The sequence below is a fragment of the Oncorhynchus tshawytscha genome, linkage group LG08 (genome assembly GCF_018296145.1).
Source record: "Oncorhynchus tshawytscha isolate Ot180627B linkage group LG08, Otsh_v2.0, whole genome shotgun sequence".
Lineage (NCBI taxonomy): Eukaryota > Metazoa > Chordata > Actinopteri > Salmoniformes > Salmonidae > Oncorhynchus > Oncorhynchus tshawytscha.
Window position 1 is genome coordinate 52,098,060 of NC_056436.1, and position 17,753 is coordinate 52,115,812.

A 17,753-nucleotide genomic window follows, 5' to 3' on the forward strand; every position below is an offset into this window, starting at 1 on the left:
CCACGTCTTCTGATCGAAGAACATCAAAGGTAAGGGAATATTTATGTGTTAATTTTGGGTTTCTGTGGACTCCAAGATAGCGGAGTCATATTGCTAATCTATGAGCGCCGTCTCATATTATAGCCTAGTGAACGAATTCTGTAACGTTAAAAATAAATGTAACACAGCGGTTGCATTAAGAAGAAGTGTATCTTTCTAACTATATGTAGAACATGTATATTTAGTCAAAGTTTATGATGTGTATTGCTTGTTATTTGACGTTATCTGCCGGGGCTATCATCATTTCTCCGGACATTTGAGTAGCATTTTTTGAACATGGCGTCATTGTAAACAGAGATTTATGGATATAAATAGCATATTATTGAAAAAAAACATAAATGTACTGTATAACATGTCCTATTACTGTCATCTGATGAAGATTTTCAAAAGGTTAGTGAATTATTTTTATTTTAATCCTGCGGTTGTTGATTGCATATTTTGTTCACCGTGGCTATTCAAATTAGCTGTGTCTTTGGTGGTGGTTTGACAAAAATATGTGCTATGTTTTCGCCGTAAAACATTTTAGAAATCTGACTTGCTGGCTAGATGAACAAAGTGTTTATCTTTCATTTGAGCTATTGGACTTGTTAATGTGTGGAGGTTAAATATTTCTAAGAATATTTTTGCGTTCCATGCGCCACGTTCCAGCTGAACGGGGGAGGGGTCGTTCCCAAAAGGGAACCCTAACCCGTCAACAGGTTTTAAGCAGACCTATTTTGAGATGTGAGATATCAATCTTTCAATAATGGAGTCGCCAATATTGAAGGTTTTAAATTTGTCAGAGCTAATGTTGTCTGGCTTCAGCGGCTCAGGCCCCGTAATGGGCGGAGAAGAGACCTGAGAAGGCCCAGCCTCTGTCTCAGACTCATTGCTTAATGGGGAGAACCGGTTGAAAGTTTGTCGGCTGAATGAGCGACACCAGTTGAGCAGTCAAACAGCATTTATTTCCAGAAGCCTTGAGAAAATTGTCAGGCTGTAGGAAAGGTGCGGGGAGGGGGATTTACACTACTATCTGTAATTACTGGTGGCAGAGATGCTGTTTCATCATTTCCTACACTTAAATTGCCCTTGCCTAATGGTTGCATCTGAAACCGGGCTTGCAACACGGCTATCCTCACCATAAGGCGACGGTTCTCCTGTATATGATGAGTACAGCGACTGTAATTAGAAGGCATAGCGTTAATGTTCGTACTTTGCTTTTTCGGCGGGTGCGGGTCCTGCAGAATAATATGCAGGTAAAGCATTTGGGGTGACAAATGTATTGAATAAGAGTTGAGCAACCACTTACTATACACCATTAGACATTTTGTCAAACTGTATTATTCTTAGCTGTAAGCAGAAGGCTACCATATATTCATTGGCATTGGTTTGATTTTTAACAGTTTAGCCACGTATTAGTTCCTATTTCACCCCAGCGAGCGAGATATAGAGAGAGAGAGATGACATGATGGTAAGGGAGAACTTTGCTGCCCTCTAGTGTTCCGCTGCAGGACATGTCATGTCAAATGTACTCTTGACGATGTCCTTGCCAAGACTTTGGCTGCATCGCAAAAGTGGCTGTCTCTCCTCCTCTTTCCTGCACTGATGCAAAAATGATTGTCAAATGACTACTACATTGCTTTAACATATCCTGTGTCTTCACGTGAATTCAGATGGAGAGAAGAAGTATATATTTTTTTAAATATTTTTTTATTATAAAAAAAAACATTTTAGGGGTGGATCAGCTTTAATATCGCAGATTGTTGCTTCCATCTATGTACTTGTCGGCGTTATTTCCAATCTACCATATATTTTTGAGGTAAATATATTTACAGTTGAAGTCGGGAAGTTTACATACACTTAGGTTGGAGTCATTAAAACTAGTTTTTCAACCACTCAACAAATTTCTTGTTAACAAACTATAGTTTTGGCCAATCGGTTAGGACATTACTTTGTGCACAACACAAGTCATTTTTCCAACAATAGTTTATAGACAGATTAATTCACTGTATCACAATTCCAGTGGGTCAGAAGTTGACATACAATAAGTTGACTGAGCCTTTAAACAGCTTGGAAAAATCCCGAAAATTATGTCATGGCTTTAGAAGCTTCTGATTGACATCATTTGAGTCAATTAATTGGAGGTGTAACTGTGGACATATTTCTAGGTCTACCTTCAAACTCAGTGCCTCTTTGCTTGATATCATGGGAAAATCAAAAGAAATCAACCAAGACCTCAGAGGAAAAATAATTGTAGACCTCCACAAGTCTGGTTCATCCTTAGGAAGGCCAACATCCCGGTGTTGCCTCTTCACTTATGACGTTGAGACTGGTGTTTTGCGGGTACTATTTAATGAAGCTGCCAGTTGAGGACTAGTGAGGCATCTTTTTCTCAAACTAGACACTCTAATGTACTTGGCATTTTTCTCAGTTGTGCACCAGGGCCTCACACTCATCTTTCTCTTCTGGTTAGAGACAGTTTGCGCTGTTCTGTGAAGTGAGTACCACACAGCGCTGTACGAGATCTTCCGTTTCTTGGCAATTTCTCGCATGGATTAGCCTTCATTTCTCAGAACTAGAATGGAATTTCAGAAGAACGTTATTTGTTTCTGGCCATTTGGAGCCTGTAATCGAACCCACAAATGCTGATGCTTCAGATACTCAACTATTCTAAAGAAGGCCAGTTTTATTGCTTCTTTAAATCAGAACAAGTTTTCAACTGCGCTAACAAAATTGCAAAAAGGTTTCCTAATAATCATTTAGCCTTTTAAAATGCTAAACTTGGCTTAGCTAACACAATGTAGCATTGGAAGACACGAGTGATGGTTGCTGATAATGGGCCTATATAGATATTCCATTAACAATCAGCCGTTTCCAGCTACAATAGTCATTTACGACATTAACAATGTCTACACTGTAATTCTGATCAATTTGATGGTATTTTAATTAACAAACATTTTTGCTTTTCTTTCAAAAACAAGGACATTTCTAAGTGACCCAAACTTTTTAACGGTAACACTAGACTCTATTATTATTATAGTGAGAGATTTTAATACCGTTTTAAAATATCTCTTTTGACTGTAAAGGAAATCACGCTACAAACTTTCACCCTCAGACACTAAAGGAAATCATGAATGTCATGGATATATTGGAATTAGTGGATATATGGTGGCTTAAATACCCTAACCTAGTGAGATATTCATTAATCAAGCTAGTAGTCTTTCTTATGTCATTCTCTCTGGTAGAACACTGTTGTACTACTCCCTTCACAGAACAGTGCAAACTGGCTCTAACCAGAAAAGAAAGAGGGCACAACTGAGCAAGAGTTACATCAGAGTGTCTAACATCTGTGAAAATTAGACCATAAAGAAATATTGAATCTAGAAAGGTTATTCCTCAACTTCTCCATCAGTGTTTAGTTCAAGTGGCCTGGGATGTTCTAGCAGTGTAAGATGCCGTGTTCAGTTCACTACAGGGACATTACGATATGGTGTTTATCAGAGCCGCATGTTATTTTCTCAATAGGTTTTCAAGTGTTTGTTTCAGGCTCCAACATAGAACTTCTGTCATGATTTTTAAAAATTAAAGGCAATATTTGATAGCGTGGCTTCTTATTCCTTCTTCTTTTCACAGGAGAAATGACAAAATGACATAGTCCTTTATGGTAACATGACGTGACACATAGTGGTTGAAATTTTATGTGGTTACTGTTTTACTGAGTCAAATTTATGCAAAACACTTATCGTGTCAGTCGGCTGCCTTGGACAGTGCGTCCGTATTGTGACAAGAACTGAAATAATGAGATGGGACATTCAAGCCAGCTCAATTGTTACTGTCAGATTTCAGCCTTGAATTAGCATATTTGGTCATTTTCATGTATTAGAGTATTACAATGCCAGGTGAGAATTGTATGATTCGCTTGGTGAAGAGATTGGCTCTGTTTGACTCCTATAAATACTTGGGAGTTATAGTGGACAATAAGCTGAACTGGAAAGAGAATTCCCAGAATATCAACAAAAAAAGAAATCACAATCCAGACTGTACTTTTTAAGGAAGCTCTGATCTTTTAAATGTGTGTGACAAAATGTGGTGCATTTTTGACAGCAGTGCAGTGGCTTATGTGTTGTATTATGCTGTTGTGTGCTGGAAAGGAGACTTAGCAAAGTAGGAAGTAAATAAACTGGGCAAAATCATAAAGAAAGCAAGTGCAACAATCCGACGCAGTCTGGAGTCAATGCAGGACATGTTCGTAAAAAGGCTGCCAGGTAAAACACATAATCATGAGCAATGCCACACACCCACTCCACAGGGCTTGAATGCAATACAGAAGCAGATTCAGTAGCAGGTTCGTCCTGCCCAAAAGCTCCACAGAGAGGTTAGGAAGGTCATTTTTACCCACAGCCATGAGGCTTTTTTCCCCCAGGAGGCCGGACAACTGATCTTTTTCTTATCTTTTTATGGCTGTTAACGTGCAGCGGTCTGTGTCTTCCTATATGTTCTATCATGCGTTTGCCCACCGATACGGCTCATGCCTTTGGAATTGTATTGATTGATGATGCTGAAGTGATAAAACAATTTCCCAAGTTGGGATTTCTAAAGTACTACTCTACACCGAGGGTAGCCGTAGCTTGTTACCGGGGTCATCTCGGCTAATATCGGTGCTCGTTAGGAACTTACCCCCTTCTAACAAGTCAGAGTCTTGATGGACAAATGTATGTGTCAGTTACCTCAAATGTATGGAGAAATTAACATGGAAATCACCTATTGAGGGCCGAACTTGAACACAATGTTCCAGACAACTTTTAATAATTTATTACCTTGTCTATCAAAGCCCTCCTACCCTCTCCCCTCTGAACCCAGTCAACCTGTTTCCCTTGGTACCTTCCTTTGAGTCAAGTGGCCAGAGTCTGATGAATGAGCTGAAGTAACATTTGGACAGGACAAAGGCAGTTGTGAAGCCTTCTCCCACCTAGGGGAAAGCAGAGAATAATAACATTCGGGCTCTCCGATAGAGGAGAGAAAGAAAAAACAATGTCACAACAATGTGGTGTTCTGTGGTTCATGTGTTGAAACGTGACAGTCAGCATAGCATAGCCCCGGGATTTGAGGTAAGGAACGTACGTCCATCAAGGACATGTCAAGCTGAGATTGTTTACTTCCACGGTTCCAAACGCCATGTGCAACTGCGTGGTATCATGTTCCATTTGCACGCTGCAAATACAGCAGAAGGCTGAGGATGTTGAGTGGTTCAGGAATTGATTCCATCCACGTAGACATAACATTGCCTCCTTACCATTGTGACATAAGGGAGAAAAAAAGCCATTTGCTCTCTCTTTTTGAAATATTGAATGTGACACAAAAAGCTTTGAAAATAAATCACAGATATGAGCAGTCACTTTTTTTTCTCATTGTATGCGAGAGAATTGCTGTCTTAAATAAAACAACAGGTGTCTAACTTCTATCAGATGTTTTTCTCTCCAATTTGATTCAGTCAGGAAATGAATGACATTCCGTTTGAAAATGATCACATTTCGATAATGACTCGTGCAGGATAAAAAATAAATAAAAAGAGATGTGAAACGTTGTGTGCCACACGTGGCTCGTTGCATAAAGCCACTGGATAAATATTGGATGTATTAAAGAGCAACCACTCATCAACACAGACGGAGGTAGGACATTTGGAGAGGGAGAGAGAAGGGCGTGTGTGTGGGTGGGTGGGTGAGTCCGTATTTGTGAGAAGAGGCGTGAGAAGAGATGGTACATGGAGAGAGAGAGAGAGGAGTAAAGAGAGACTGGGGAGAACAAGAATGATTGAGAGATCAGATCACACTCATAACTCTGCTTTACTTCATAAAACTTCCAGCCAGTGTCTGATACACTCTAAACCACTGGAGGGCAACGTTGTCCTGCATTTCATTACCCTACAGACGGTTACTTTGGTAACGTGTGGGGTGGGGGAGCTATCACAATTGACATGTTTTCAAATATTTAGATATAGTCAGATTGCATATCTCTACAGTTAAGGGAGGCAATGAGACATTCCTGCAAATAAAAAAACACTGAGGGTACACCTTGTCACATACCATATAATTATAGGTAAATGTGCAAGATGCTGTGATGAAAAACAATTAAATGAATTTACTATACATAGATGTATCAAAAAGTCTTTGTCTCTAGTGAAGAATTATCATTGAGAGTACAGAGAGGGTACCAGTGGGTGGTGATGGGAGTGTGAGGAAGTCTAGGCAAAGCCTTTTACAACCAAACAGTGTCCCGAATTTACGATTGCATAAAACAAGGAAAAAGCGGAGCGAACCAGGCCGTGTGTATCTTGTTGAAAGCCACGTGCGCTTGTCGGAATGAAGGCAGGGGAAATTTGCTTGAAATGAACAGCGTCGCACGGCTGCCGCTAAAACGCTAAAAGCTGTGGGTCGTATCAAAGTTTAATGCCACAGCATAAGTAATGAGACAAGCTCGCCTCGTTCTACTAATACATTATACAAAAGAAAATTGCTGCCACTCCCTGGGGATTTTTTCTTCTTCTTCAGGATATGAAAAAGGGGGATCTAAACATAGAGAGAAACAGCTAATACAGATCAAAAGAATGTGGAAAATGGAAATATGACACAAACGGGGCAAGCAAACATCCCTGTTTCTCGAGGAAAGCGAGTCCTAATTTTGGTGTTAGACTCAAGCCCACTAATTGCGCCCGGTGATGTGGCATCAAGAAAGCTCCTCACTTTTGTTCCGTTACTCCATGGAATAGCGAATGCTTCTGCCCTTACCAAGAAAAAAGATTGCAGTTTCGAAACGGCAGTAAAAGTCGCAGTAACTGCAGTTGACTGTGGTATTTTGGACGCAGTAATCGCAGAATAACTGCACTGTAACTTCAATTACACTGCGAAATGACTGTAGTAAAAAAAAAAAAAAAGTGCTATTTCGGAGGCAGCATTTGCAACATACTGCAGTGTACTGCATTTTATACTACACTCTGACTGCAATCATTTTTTTGTAAGCGTGGGAAGCAGTTCAGTGTCCCTTTCCTGAAGAAAAAAAACTATAGCCACTGAAAAACCCTGTTTCCAGACGAGTAAATGATGTCTATTCCCGGGGTTGGCATTTGATATGGGTTAGGCTGAGGGGGTGGGGTAAAAAATGGAGTTGTACACCGACAAGTATATCTCCTATATCTACACAAACCCTATAAGCCCACAATAGTGAAGTGAGGAGAATAGTGGAAGCAAGCCATACTGGCAAAACTAGACCTTTAGGCATTAGGACTCCTTAATGCATTCCAAAGCACATTCTTATCTGGAGAGGTGGCTATATCCAAACCCCCCTCTGACACTTGTCATTCTGAGTGCATTCCGCCCGGGGTGACTAGAGGCTAAAACGAAGCCGGTAATGATCCAGTCGCGGCCCACGTACCTTTCACTCTCCATCTACACAGTCAGGGGGTTGGCGGGGGTGAGAGCAGTATAGAGGCGGAGAGGCTATTACACAACGGCATACTGGGTAATTACTGACACTCTGCTTACAGTAGGACAGGCCCCACAGAGGCTCACGACAGCCCCTCTCCATCCCCTGGCTGTCGCCATCGTCATCTTTGCCACTGCCTGTGCCATCGGGACTCAGCTGGCCAGGGCAAGCACATTTTCCCATAATCCCCTGGGGCATTCCCAGATACCCAGGCCGCCAGAGCCAGTGATAAGAGGGAAGAGGGGGAGGAGTAAAGGGGAATAAAGTGGGAGGGTTTTCTTTCCCTAGGGAGTTGTGAGGTACAAATCAACTACTGCTGAAAATGTCCTGCATCCACATTCACAAACGGGTGTGCACGTGTGCAAGCATACACACACACACACACACACACACACACACACACACACACACACACACACACACCACACCCACACACACACACACACACACACACACACACAAACACACAACTACCCATCCCCCATACATCTCTCCTCCACTTAGACCAGAGGTCGGTAAGTCTGTCTGCTGAGAATTGGCTGTCTTGCTCCTGCGTGATGCTTTTTAAATTCCACCCCTCCAACTCTCTGTGCAGCCCTGCCTCATTAAAGCTATGCTGAAGAACAAAAAACCTCCCCTCCGATCACGTTAGGATCTGAAGCAGTGGTAGTAGTGGGCAACACAGTGATGGTAATGGGTGGTAGCTAGGCTAGCTTCCCTTTTTCAATACGGAGGTACCTGAATATATTAGAGATTTATTGAGTGGGTGTCATCCGGATCAGTTAGAGTTACTAGTGATGATGCTGGAACCTTGGTGAATACTGAGTACTGTATCTTAGCCCACTCACTTTTAAAGCAGGAATGGAAATGCACTGGCACTAGAAGGGGGGGGGGATACCCAGTCAGTTGTACAACAAAGTATTCAACTGAAATCCTCTGAATCAGAGGGGTTCGGGGGGTCATAATCAACATCCACGTCATCGGCGCCCGGGGAACAGTGGGTTAAATGCCTTGCTCAGGGGCAGAACGACAGATTTTTTACCTTGTCAGCTCAGGGATTCGATCCGGTTACTGGCCCAACGCTCCTACCCACCAGGCTACCCGCCGCCTTTAGAGTCCCTTCCACTGTGACACAGTAACTGAAAGGCCAAAAATGTCAAGTTTTAAAAAAAACAGTGCAAGTGCCATATTGGATTATCCATAATACTGTGTTATCCTTATTTATATTGCAGTGTTTCGCTCTAACGCTTTGTGGACCCATGCCGGTTTACAGCACTTCCTTATTTAAACAGACACGTAGTCATATCTGAAAGCCCCAAGCACAGTTTGAATGAGAGCAAAGATTATATCGAGACTTCCAGTGTTATTGGCAATGTCAAGTTGGCAGTGACTGTTAAGTCACAAAAGTAGCATTGAAATCAACTTCCTGCATGGCAAAGTTCAGTCATTCGAAAGGAAGCATACATGTGAGAACAAGTGCAAAGTAACGCAGCCCAACGGCTCAGATTCAGCCATTTGAAATTACTAGACTTCCACCAGAATGCAAACCCCTTTCAAGGTTGGTGCAAGCAAAGCATTTTGTAGGCCCAAGTCTACTGTGCTGTTTGTGGTTTCTTCTGACAGACACTAGCCAGCACACAGGATTTGGTTCTGGGTGCCAAAATGATCTAAATAGGAGTGAGGCCGTAACTTTTATTTATTTTCTGACCGTATCAAAGATGAGCAGAGATAAAGTGGGAGTTTTCCCAAAGTGGCCTTAAAGATCATAGTATACACCAATGTTTAAGCCTACGTGGAGTCAACGAAGACCAGCCAACAGCATTATAGAGATCATAGTGGTGTGTCAGACACTTTTTGTTGGTAATATATCTAAGAGCTGCATGATATACGGAATCAAGTGATATTTTAAGTAGAAACTGTGGACCAAAATTTTATTTTAAAAGCCTGTTATATTAAATGAAGTTAGGGCCGGGCATTATACCGTATTTTACAATATACCTGTATTGATGCACATACTGGTTTGGGTTTTTTGCTTTACCTTCTATAACGGTATTCCAATGTTTGGTTTGGTAATTGTGATACGCAACTCTGGCACGTGTAATGTCTGTTGTTATAGTTTACTCCGTTTGCTACTTGAAGTCTATGGTAATCGGCGAAGGTCTCAGACTTTCATGGGAGTAGGGCGGTTGTTGGCAAAACACAAGCAGTTTGTGGTGTTGTAAATAAGCTTCTTTTTTTTCTGAACAGCGATCAGTTACTTTCAACATGACACCTTTAATAGGATGCCACCTTTCCAACAAGTCAGTTCATCAAACTTCTGTCCTTTTAGAGCTGCCCCGGTCAAATGTAAGTGATGTTATTGTGAACTGGAAACATCTAGGAGCAACAACGGCTAAGCCGTGAAGTGGTAGGTCACACAAGCTCACAGAACGAGGATGCCGAGTGCTGAAGCGCGTAAAAATCGTCTGTCCTCGGTTGCAACGCTTACTACCGAGTACCAAACTGCCTCTGGAAGCAACATGAGCACAAGAACCGCACACAAGCCTAAGACCACCATGGGTAATGCCAAGCGTCGGCTGCAATGGTGTAAAGCTCGCCGCCATTGGACTCTGGAGCAGTGGAAACGCATTCTCTGGAGTGTTGAGTCATGTTTCACCATCTGGCAGTCCGACGGACGTATCTCGTTTTGACAGATTCCAGGAGAACGCTACCTGCCCCAATGCATCGTGCCAATTGTAAAATTTGGGGGAGGAGGAGTAATGGTTTGGGGCAGTTTTTCATGGTTCGGGCTAGGTCCCTTAGTTCCAGTGAAGGAATATCTTAATGCACAGCGTACAATGACATCCCAGAAGATTCTGCACGTGCCTGAAGTCCCTGCAGCAATTTTCCAACATCTAGTGGAAAGCCTTCCCAGAAGGGTAAAGGCTGTTATAGCAGCAAAGGGGGGCTCAACTCCATATTAATGCCCATGAATTTGGAATGATATGTTCGACTAGCAGGTGTCCACATACCTTTGACTATACTTTTGTGCTTCGTTCATTAAAGAGGGGATCGGCGATACAGGAGTATGGTAATATAATTATGTAGGAATAGGGCTAACATTATAATTATTATTATTATAATTAACTTATATAACCCTCTCTTGTTAGCACAGTTAGAATGGACTGATGGGACGTGTAAGGGTAGGAAGGTATTATGGTGTGGTGATTTAATGCCCATAAATTAACTCTGGTGAAGTACATGTAAAGTCAATAATGGAATATAGTGGCAACAATTGGGTACTCGTATCGCTGTCCTCTCTGTCAGAAACGTGGGATTAGTGTGTGTTAACTATGGGAAGGCGGGCGAGACACAGTGGCGAGGGGTAGAGAGTCATGCTTGGACATGACATTGGTATCTGCGGTGATGGTATGGAGGAGTGAACGGGAAGTGATGAGAAACCACGGTAGGGAGTGATCATTTTCCGATTGTGTGTGTGTGTGTGTGTGTGTGTGCAGAGTAGAGGCAATAACATGAGGTGGTGCTTTGAGAAAGCTAAGTGGAAGATGTTCAAGTACCTGTGTGAGTGGACGGGAGAAAAGTTATCAATGGAGGTGCCTGTGGAGGAGTGCCCTGAGGAAGTAATGTCAGTAATCATATTAGCTGCAGATGTGACTTCCAGTGTGTTTGGGGGGGGGGCTTGACAAAAATGAATTTCATGAAGCATCAAGGGAAGAGAGCGATGACCAGAAGAATGATTAAGACAGCGAAAAGGCATGGTGGGATTTGCTCCGTTTATTGGTAGAGGGACTGAAATTGGTGTAGTTTGGATAGTTTTTTTTTTTACGTGAAAGTGCTGGAATTCCAGTGTTGGTGGAAGGAAACGTCACGGTAAAGAAGTGGTAAACGTCCGAGGCGCTGCGTTCTCAGTGATTCATAGAAGTGAGCATCTGTGTGATGAGACGTAGGGAAAAGTTCAAGGAGCTCGGAGATGTCTTAAAGTGAAAAGGGGAGTCAGGAGAAGCTATGGATGCTGAGTTCTCTATTTTTGAGATGACAAGCGCGTTGGAGGGTTGTGGGTGGGCAGACTGCTGATGGAGAAGGTAGGGTGTGTTATGTGATGTTTAAGCACGCTGTGGGGGACATTCTAAAGAAGAGAGAGACCGTAGATTCTTCCAGCAGACTTTATTATAAGATTTGCAGAAATGGAGCAACCAGCATCACTCAAGTAGTTCTATGCTGAAAGCCCATCAAACAAGAGTTAGGTCTCCACTTTTTTATAGAAAGGTCCATCCTCTTTTGTCTACGTGGTAGTGAAGCAGATGTGTGGAAACAGGGGCGGAACATTGTGTAAAAGGCGATTGGCTTGTCTGTGCAGATTAAGATAGCAAGAGGGCTCAACCGTATAACTGCGTTTTTGTCACAGTTCACACTATAACGTGATCCTTCCTGCAAGGTTCCATACAGCCGACAACCGGCAGATAGTAAACCCACGGGATATCACATGTTGACGTCGCACCCTAACGGATCTTAGCTTTATACGCCCAGTCTTATAACAGTGTCACACAGACAAGTTTGCATCAGGTTAGAAAAAAACACTAGCATATAACGAGACAATTATTTAAATAGTAAAACACGGGATAGCATGACTAATTATGTCGTTTTCCAAGACAATGCACTGGACAGTGTGTTGGAAGCAGTGTTAGGGTTGTATAATAAGGTGTGGAGGACTCGGGTGATACCTGCTGGCTGGTGATGTTCAGTAGTATTGCTTTTGTAAAATCAGTTAAAGACCGCGTTAGGGCAGGCAGTTCTAGGCCTATTGCGCTGACATCCAACACATACATTAATGGAAAAAATTATAGTGAGTAGGATGATGTACTGTATCTCTTGAAAATTAGGGGTTTGATGAGCATAGCACAGAGTGGGATCAGGAGAGAGAGAGGTCTGCCATGAATGCCCTGGTGACAGTTAGTACAGAGACAGTCAAGGCCATGACAATAAAAGAGGTGATGAGTGTTTTGTATTTTGACATTGCGAAAGCTTTCGATACCATGTGGAGGGAAAAGTTGTTGATCAAGTTAAGGGCATTGGGGGACGTTTGTATAACTGGATCATGGACTTCCTGTTTGATCAAGTCATACGGGTGAAGTCAAAATTGTCAATGGGTTTGAAGTGGACAATGGTACTCCCCAGGGAAGTGTGGTTAGTCCGGTGTTGTTCACCCTGTTGATAGATGACATACAGTAATGAGTAATGAAGATAATTTAATGTAGGTAGAACATGACTTGCCTCACACTCCAGTACAGTAGGTGGCGGTGTATGCACCTTAAGTTGGATGTTATCCGCCAACCCAATCCCAATAGAAGTGTGGCATGTAGCAGCACGGTCTAACTCTACAAAGTGTTCTCATTTTGCTAGATAAAAAATGGCCAGTCCAATATGGCATGGCCAAATACCTGCAATGCTGGTTCGTAAATGACAAATAGGCAACCATAAATACATAACGTTGTCATGATGTACTGATGACGAATGTGTTAAATAACTTCCTGAATATACTAAGAGTCACAGCTAACTAATTGTTTGTGCAAGGGTGTAACAGGCGTAGCATAAATATGTTAGATAGCTAGCTACATGGGGTAAGAAAACATGTAATGTAACATCTAATTAGGGTCTCCTGGAAACAATAACCAACACTTTGGTTCCAGCCCTGTTAATAATTACTCCCTGGCTTATTCATTTGTTGTCATGTCAAACAACAAAGTATGCAAGGTGCTACCCTCTATATTCCCTATATTGTGATATACACCACGTTATTATTCCGACTCTACAGTTATTTAGAATAATAATTGTATTTCCATGATTCCAACAGTTCAAAAATTAACTAGGCTGATGTTTTTTGCCCAGATCATGCAGCCCTGCGTGGCACAATATGTAAATGATAAAAGTGCATGAGATGCAGAAAGTGCTAAATGTATGTGTAGCCACCCTAGCATATTTTGAACTTTTATTTTTCAAAAAGACAAAATACAGTCAAATAATAATAATAATGCCTTATAATATGCACCACATGGAGAATTCAAATAAATCCGATTCTTTATATAAAGACTTAATTAATTAAAGTTAATTAAAGTTAATTAAAGTGTCAAAATTCTGCATTTTGACATGTCCCTCAGTCAACCCGGTGTCATTTCTATGAATATGTAAACCCACTTGATCCCAAATGCTCTACAAGCATTACCATCATTGTAAAGCTTAAGTTATTTTTTTGCTTTGACCAAATCATATTTGAAGACTATTATTTATTTAATGTGATTAGTGATTCATTTAAGTCTGTACCTTATTTTAAGATCAACCCTGTTACATGAATTGAACTCTCATTTTAATTTCAAAAAGACACATTGAACATCTAATAGTCAAAACATTGTGTAAAAGCAGGTGAGCTGGTTCTACTCTTTTTGGCCGTTTTGTGGTGGAAAACCTGTTATCCATAAATAGACACGCTAGAAATATTTTAGCAATAATTAAATACAAATGTGAAGCTTGCTTTCAATTGCCACTCCCTGTTACACAACAAGCTTTCATTCCCCGTCACAAGGGAATTTGTCTGATTTCATATGAAATCGTCAACTCTGTTACGGTCAACCCTGTTACTTTATTTGGCACTTAATATAGTCTCTTTTTTTACCTCTTGAGATGGGAAAACATGTTTTTTTTAATTAAGTTAAAACATGCTCTCTTTATGACATAATGTTAAAAGGAGGTGGAATCGAAAGTTTGTTTTGACCAAGTTACTCTTCTCAAAAGGTACCAACTGTTCTCATGAAAAATAATCACATTGTCAAATTACATCAGTTAACACACAAGTTCACTGTTCACATGAAGGTTAATGTCTACGTCTGCTGCGCTGTTAAGTTTCTTGTTCGTTCCCTACAGGACTGTATTTATCCAATGCTATATGTCATGAAGAGTATTTTCTCACACTGTACACGCTAATTAAATACCGTATGCATCGCTAACTTCCTCTCCTCAAAGTTGTCATCTCTACGACTTCCTCTCCTCTGCATGAGGTCTACTTTACAGCCTTATTATGTTTTCCCACATGCACAGTAGATATAGCATATACTAAAACAGCTCTAGTGCAGTAGGCAGCCCACAATTTCCAAACATTTTCTTGTTGTTGTCAATTGCTAATGACAGCACAGACTGTTCGTTTGGAAGTGCAATGTCTGGGTAACCATTGAATTAGAACAGCCTACCTACTTCTAGTGCAAGCCAGTGTTTGTTTTTTTCATCTCAACAAAACTGTCTGTCATATTGGTTATTAATGGGACACAAAAACAAGGAGTAGACAAACTTACATTTATTTTGTTATAGTTTGATGTTGAAAGGCAACCATAAACTGAAGTCATTATCAAGTTTTAGTAGTGGCTGGCTCATTAAGGAAACAATGGCCACAATTTCTGACAGCTGGTACTTTAGCGGTCTCCTTGCATCCCACCTGTCTTGGAGCTTAGTTATGGCAAATATCACATTTCCAATGTCTCAGGGTGCTGCCAAAAAGAGAATGAGATTCGATTAGGACTTAATAATGCTCCTCTGTGGAGCTCCAACTGGGTGTACGCAGCAGACAAGTGCTCGAGCCACGCACGCACGTAACGCACGCACGCACACACACACACACACACACACACACACACACACACACACACACACACACACACACACACACACACACACACACACACACACACACACACACACACACACACACACACACACACACACACACACACACACACAGATATTTGCAAGCATGGACATACACAAAAACCAAACACAGACCTTAATTTAATTAGGCAAGTCAGTTAAGAACATATTCTTACTTACAATGAATGCCTACCCCGGCCAAACCCTAAACCGGACGACGCTGGGCCAATTGTACGCCACCCTATGGGACTCCCAATCACGGCCAGTTTTGACACCTCTTAGTACTGAGATGTAGTGCCTTAGACCACTGCGCCACTCGGGAGACGTTCGGGCTTTGTAATATGAAAGGATTTTCATTGTTCTTGCAGAAGCTGTCACACCTCTGGGTAACTTCTGAACCGTAGCACTTGTACACAATGTTGAGCATGAGCAACTCTGACAGTGAAATGGCTTTCTGTGAGTCGTTCAATGTCACCCAGGTCTAATCTTTCTCTCTTTCCTCTTAGCAGAGAAACATAAACGTGTCACTGTCACAGATTAGGACTGAACGGATGGTTGAACGCACAACCAATTTGCATCAAGTTTAAATGCCATTCGGAATAACCACCTGTGTGTGTGTGATGCATATCACCCTCATATCAGGCATTTCTCAAAAGTGTGTGAGTGTGTCTTTCTGTGTACACACCATACAGCTCAGTAATGCTAATCCATCTGATAACTATCCTTTCTCCCACATCAAAGAAAGTAAGAATGACAAACCAGAAAGGCACAAAAGATGATGGTTTCAAAGGGAGAAAATTCCTTGTATTTTTATTTAACTAGGCAAGTCATTTAAGAACAAATTATTATTTACAATGATGGCCTAGGAACAGTGGGTTAACTGCCTTGTTCTGGGGCAGAATGACAGATTTGTACTTTGTCAGCTCAGGATTTCGATCTAGCAACCGTTCAGTTACTGGCCCAATGCTCTAACCACTAGGCTACCTGCCGCCGAAATGTTACCAAGACCAACTGACAAATGGGAACAAGAAACACAGCACCGTAAGAACTATATCAGTCAGTGGAGGGTCCTCCTCCTCTGTGATTTTCAGAAAAATTACAATTGTAGAACATTTTAAAGTGATCCTTTTTAAATAAAACTATACTAAATATAAATCACAGGTCACCAAATAATTTAATAAAACATACTATTTTGCAATGAAGGTCTTCAGTAGCCTAAAAAGCACTCTGTAGGGTAGCACCATGGTATAGCCCGGAGGACAGCTAGCTTCCGTCCTCTGGGTACATTGACTTCAATACAAAACCTAGGAGGCTCTCACCCTCTTCTATAGGTTGGAGACTTCCGGAGGATGTCCTATCAGAGCTCTTGCAGCATGAACTGACATGCTGTTCACCAATCGAAGCATCAAAGAATGAACACTGGAACTCTTCCAAGTCAAGGTAAGCTTTTGGTTTTACTCTTATTGCCACCGGGACCCGCTGGTGTAACAGCTAAAATACTTACTGACTGTACACTGTAACATTACTGCATGATTGTAGCAGGTTTACTAACGCGTTAGTTATATTAACTATTTTGACTATGACGTTATTTTAGCTAAAATGATGACAACGAGGTAGGTTGTGTGTAGAAGTTATGATATGGTTTGGCTTGGAAAGTTTTTGTTATGCATTAACAACCACAATTGACGAAGGGAAACTATGAGGGGAGGATAGCGCATAGATGCAAAAAAGATTACAATGTGGCTGTTATGTAAGTGAACTATGTTTACGCATGATCAGGGGTGTATTCCTTCTGCCGATTCTGTTGAAAAACATTTCACAAACGAAACAAAACGGGGATAAACATACCTGAATTTGTTCAATAGAAACCCTTGTTTGCAACTGTTGGACTAATGATTCCACTCTCGTTTGCAACTAATGATTCCACCCTATATCCGCTTGATGCAGTTAAGAATGTCCAAAGTGGTATTGAATGTGTCTCTGTCTGTCCATGTGTCACGGTCTGTCACCTCAATTTTCTCTCGACCTGTGTGCACTTACATTGTAATCTTTGATTCATAGGCTAGGTTGTAGAAACCTCATGATGAGTATAGGGAACATTTGACTATCATGTAGAAGCCTGTAATGATTGCTCTAACATTGAACTAAGTGAATGGAATATGAATGACATTCATTAATTATGAGGACCATTTAAGGACATACTCATGAAAAAAATAATGGTCCTCCCTCATCTTAAATGGCACTGACCACCACTGATATCAGTGTACCACACTGCAAATCATTCCCCTGACCCCATCTCTTCTCAATACTTCCACACAATAAACTTGAGCTCTAACAGCACAGAAGAGAGCCAAGGCTAATACTGCTTCTCTATTGGACAACTCCACTAACCATAATCCCCCTTGACACAGAAGAGGTGGAATCTAAAAGTATACAGGCGGCCACCAAAGCTGCTATTGTCACGGTATTAAGCTTGTACGCCTCAAAGGTTGGTGTCTTGAATAGGGGGAGGAGAGTGAAGGTTGCTGGAGCGTTACACTGTTACACTGTGAGGAAAAGCTCATGGG